At 26.2% G+C, this 5,216-nt stretch overlaps 1 protein-coding gene across 1 annotated transcript in view; it reads right to left on the reverse strand.

The window, feature by feature from the left end:
• Positions 1 to 446: 446 nt before the first annotated feature.
• Positions 447 to 5,216, reverse strand: part of LOC107447410 (uncharacterized) — a 35,898-nt gene continuing 31,128 nt past the window's right edge. The window contains exon 2 of the mRNA XM_043055137.2: positions 447 to 4,296. The gene's annotated coding sequence lies outside the window, so the exon portion shown is untranslated. The remainder of the gene's footprint in view (positions 4,297 to 5,216) is intronic.

Consider the following 5,216-nt stretch of genomic DNA (forward strand, 5'->3'; position numbering starts at 1 on the left):
TGCGGTTTTTCTAGGTTTGTTTCTCCCCTTTCGTAAGCAAATTTTCGTTTTATATTTCAAATTCGTTTTTCTCTATCACGTCTGGGAAGTCTTGAAAATGGGGTCCTATTTTCGAGCGCTTGAAATCTGTCAACTGTTATTTCCAATTTGTATATTTCTGAAGCGAATCAAGTTTTAATCAAGTGATATCTTACTGTTTTAGTTTCTGGGGATTATTTATTTAATATTTCTTTACATTGCTGGAACGCAATACAAACGAACTTTATTTACTATTTTGGTACATTTCCTATCTCATCCTTTTGCATTTGTATTCATTCAATAATTACAGATCTTTTAAATGTGTATTTTAATATGTTGGACGCATGCGCAGTTTATTATTTTAACTGACTCGCTCTCTCTTCTCTTTTAATAGCACTTAAACCATAAAAGTGTAATAAAAGAGACAGTTTTAATAGTCAACATCATTTATTTCATAAAACAAGAATAAAAGAAAAATATAATAAACTAAACTATTTGGTGCGACAAAACATTTTTTTCGCAGTTTCGGTGGTGATTATATATTACATATATAATGGATTGACAAAATAATCCTAGTAAAGTATAAATGAAACTAAAGAATGTCTGTTTCGTTTCCTACTATGAGAACCGTATACCATAATCATCTAATCTTCAATTGAATTATAACAATACAGTGGTTTATTTTATTCCCTAATAAAAAATATTGAAATATGCCTTATTCAGATATCAAAACTATATGGACATACCATTGCAGCTAATGAGAAAAAGGTAGCCAAGTGCTACTGGCCATTGATTTGCTTATACGTGAACATTTTTTTCTTCTTTAATTCAATTAGTTTTAGGAAATATATACTTTTTAAAAGTATTCATTTTTACGAAAAAGTATACTTTTGAATAGTGGGCGAACGTTTAGCCCCTAATGTAAGTTACACTTTTTTCACACATTTTTTTTTAATTTCTGTTTTTTCAAGTACAAATCTGAAAACACAGTTCAAATTCATATAAAATTTAGTAAAAATGTGTATACCTTTATAATTCCAAAAACTTTTTTTTAAAAATCTAACTGATTTCGTTCAAAACTTGTATTTTGCCATATAAAATTATATTTTTTAATGTGATGTGATGATTGCTAAATGGTTTCTTTCATTTGATGATTAGTTTTGTACTTCTATTTTTAAATAAATTAACAGACGAAAAATAGTAATTTTACTCATTTTTATTTATAACATATAAATTTGTACACCAAAATGTTGGCTGTTTTCGATAGATCAGAAAAAGAGTGTTTAATGCCAAAATTAATGAAGAACATTATTGATTTATCCCTATAAAATGTATTTTAATTTACTATTACTGCATATTTATAATAGTTATCAATTATTTCCTACGTCAAAATTTTGGGGTTTTGTCAAAAACTTTGTTAAAAAAGGGCATGAGAGTTAGGAATGATGGTTTGACATGACGGTTAAAACCATGGCTAAAACCGTCAATTGTCAAAAACTTGTCAACCCTGATTTTGATACTGGAAAAGATAATGAAAGCTTAGAAAAAAGTTTAATTCAACTTATTTCAATCTAAGCACACTTTTTTTTTTCTTATCAAGATATTTTTTTTAAAACATTGTTTGAATTTAGCCAAAAGAATAAGCTCTTCACTCTGAAGAAAGTTGATAGTATACGGTTCATATATTGCTATATATATAGCCATAGTGTTGCTATATTTTTGAATCATTTCGCCATCACCAATACAGCTTCTCTTTTACCGACAAAATGAGTCCTCATAATTTTTTTAAAATTAGAAATAAAATCGAATTTAATTATATTCTAAAAAAGCAAGTGTTACTATTCTCATTCATCTAAATCACGAAAGGGTTACTTAAAAAATAGATATACTGTTATTAATTCCTTGTTTTACACAATTTGAAGCCGTTATTGTAATTTAGTCCTGTATTTTCTATAAATATAAGTTTCATATACCTAAAATTTTGTAATGAAGTTTATAATTATGTCCCTAAATTGGGACATTCACTTAAAAAAGAACTTACGAATCGATGACAGGCGAAATGAAACAATCTTTTTAAGATTTATTCATTTTCAAAAATTCTCTTTTTTACAAAAACACACTTTTTCACAAAAATTATAAATTGTACAATTTTTTTTCTTCCAGACGGTAGGTATCACAGTTCAGTTCAGAAAAAAGCATTTTTTCTAAATATAGCAACATTTAACTGTTAAAGAAGAACATACATAATACTTAAAATCGTGGGAAAGAACTCTTTTTTTTTTAAATATAAAGTACAATCACAAAAAAGAGTAGACAAATATAAATTGAAACTAAAAATATAGTAGGAATATGTTAAAAGTTTAAACACATTTAAAAATAAGGTTGTAACTATTGATGATGAATAACACCTTTAGAACATATGGATTAAGCAATGTCATTTAAGCAGTTAATGGCTTCATGAAGCTATGTATTAGAAAGACATTTTCTAAGTTACATACGTACGTTTAAAAAAATAATTTTTATGAAACTTAAATTGAAAAAAAATGAAATTATTAAAAATTAATTGAAATTAGGGAGGATTACATTTAAGGTTGTCATGACTGATAACACTTGAAATAATAAAAAAAAATCTTCAAACTTTTAAATAATTTTTAGAAAAAACTTATTTATATGGCAGTTTTTGAATGTTTTAACGAACCAAACGACAAAGTGTTCTTAATAAAAACAGCTTTTTATTAAATAACATTGACTAAACTTCCATACTAAAGTTTATTCATTCTACTAATTGAAATATAGTAGGTAATTTTTAAAATACAAACAATCGCGACAACACATGTTAAATTACAAAATATTTTTAATTAAACTGATTAAGATAAAATAAACTCACAATATATTTTTGCTGCATTTAACTTTTATGGGTTACATTAAGGTCAAAATGTTTAAAGGGTCACTTTATTTTCAGTAACTGATTCAATAATAACATACAACAATAAACGATTAGTGTTGTCATTTTAAAACACTATGAGGAAAAAAAGCGATGAAAATTATCTCTGCTTAGTTTTGATTTCACGTTCCTTCTTTCTCTAAATCAAAATTTGGTTATTCTTGACTATACTTATTAATTTTTTTAAATCACAGATAAATGACTTTTTGGCTATTCACAAAGTGGTAATTCGGTGTTTTATGTATTTTTCTTTTTTAACCAGGGTTGGCATTCCGTCCGGAAGAAACCTATTTCTTCCACTGGAAAAAACCAGACAAAATGGAAGAAACTGGCGAAATGAAAGAAATTAAAAAATAACAATACAAATGTTAAGAAGTATTATAAAAATAGCGTAAATTAAAACAAAATTAAATTTAATATAGTGTCAAAAAGTTAAAAAATTAATATATATACTTAAATTTTAAAAAATTTTCACAGGATTTTTAAGTTTCAAATACCATGTTATTTAAAAGTAGGGTTAAGTCTTCATATTTTACAGTATTTTTATTAAAAAATTAGGATGCTAGTAGTAAGTATGAATTCAGTATCGGCTTTTTAGTTGTATATTTATTTAGTATGTTTTGTAATTTGTTAATAAGGTTAATTAATAGAACTATTAAGATTAATAGAACTTAATTAAGCTATTTTAACAGTTCTTCATAGAATTAAAAAAAATTACGTTTTACTCTACTCATTTGCATTCAGTTTTCTATTTTTAGTTTTCACTCATTTAAAAATGATACACATTAAATAGCATAAAAGTTGATGCTATGCAATTATAAACATTTAAAAAATTTAGTTTCTTCCACTTGAGATGGAAGAAATCTATTTCTTCCGGGAAGTTTATCCCATGGTATTTTCCACTTAGGATGAAATTTGCCATTCTTGTTTTTAAAAAAGTTCGACGGATCCTGAAAAAATTAAAGCCGCTCTTGTCAGATGAAGTCATTCCACATTTAAACAAAAGATGCGTGAAAATATATAGAAAAAAAAAAAGAAATTTTCTCAGATCTGGTTCGAGAAGTTGGATAGTCTTTTTTACAACCCTCATTTATGTTAAATCACTTCAGGCTCTCTGAGGTTCGTTTTTTTAAAAAACAAATTTGGCACACAATAATTCTTCTCTTGTATTGGGGGAAACAACATATGAAAGAGAGGAAGAGAGAAGAAAAAAATACATAATTGAGTTGTGTAAATTGAACTGCCCCAAATCCTTCTTAAAAATGAAAATATGATGAGTGAATTGTTTCAAAGCAAGCAATCCTTCCATCAATGATGAATGCAAGATGAGAAACCTGAAAGGAAAAAAAAAGTTATTAATTTCAAATATAAACATTTTCTTAAAATATTTTATTTATTTACAGTCCTTAGCCAGATTATTATAAGCACTATAAACTTCTATGAGAAATCTTAATTATCAAGTGATGCTATGCACAGGGTGCGTAGCCAAATCTTTGAATCAAAAATAAGCACTTTTTAAAAACTTTTCAAGCACTATTATCACTAAGTTACAAAAGTTAAATTAAAAATAATGTAACTCTAGTGAAAAATATCAGAAAGTCTTTTTTTGAAATGATAATAATATTTGTTTTCTTGGAAAGGTGTGTCGTTTATGAAAGAGCAAAATCATTGATCTGTCTGGGTTTTTTTAAGAGGTACCTATCTTGTGAAAATTTAGACATAATTAGTGCAAATAAAAAATTATATTTAAAAAATCAACACAAAAATATGGTAAAGGAAGAAAATATTTTCAAAAATTGTCACTACAAATAAATATCATTTATGACTTATTTCTATATATTTTTCCCTATATACTCAAAAATAATTTTGGTATTGTAAAATTTTGGGCTAAAAATTTTATCTAAATTACAAAAAGCATAAATCTGTAAAAAATCATTGTCCACAGTAAAATTTCAACTTGAATTTAGTAAAAACATGCATTTAACAGTACTAATACTAAAAGTTATTCTAATTATGAGAACATTTTCCTCTGGGTCATACAGAAAAAAGTTTCACAGAGAAAAAAATATTAGAAATGTCAGTTAAAAGAAATTTACAATAGTGTTTATGATAATGTTCGAATTTCGACTTCTTGTAAAGCTTACAGAGGGAGAGCCTCACGTTTAATTTTAAAAAACTCAGCGGGAAAAAAATTCGCTTTGAAATGGCGTAAACGACCGATTAGGTTTCCCACATTGACTGAACATGTGCTACC

This window comes from Parasteatoda tepidariorum, chromosome 4, assembly GCF_043381705.1.
Source record: "Parasteatoda tepidariorum isolate YZ-2023 chromosome 4, CAS_Ptep_4.0, whole genome shotgun sequence".
In the NCBI taxonomy this organism is placed as follows: domain Eukaryota; kingdom Metazoa; phylum Arthropoda; class Arachnida; order Araneae; family Theridiidae; genus Parasteatoda; species Parasteatoda tepidariorum.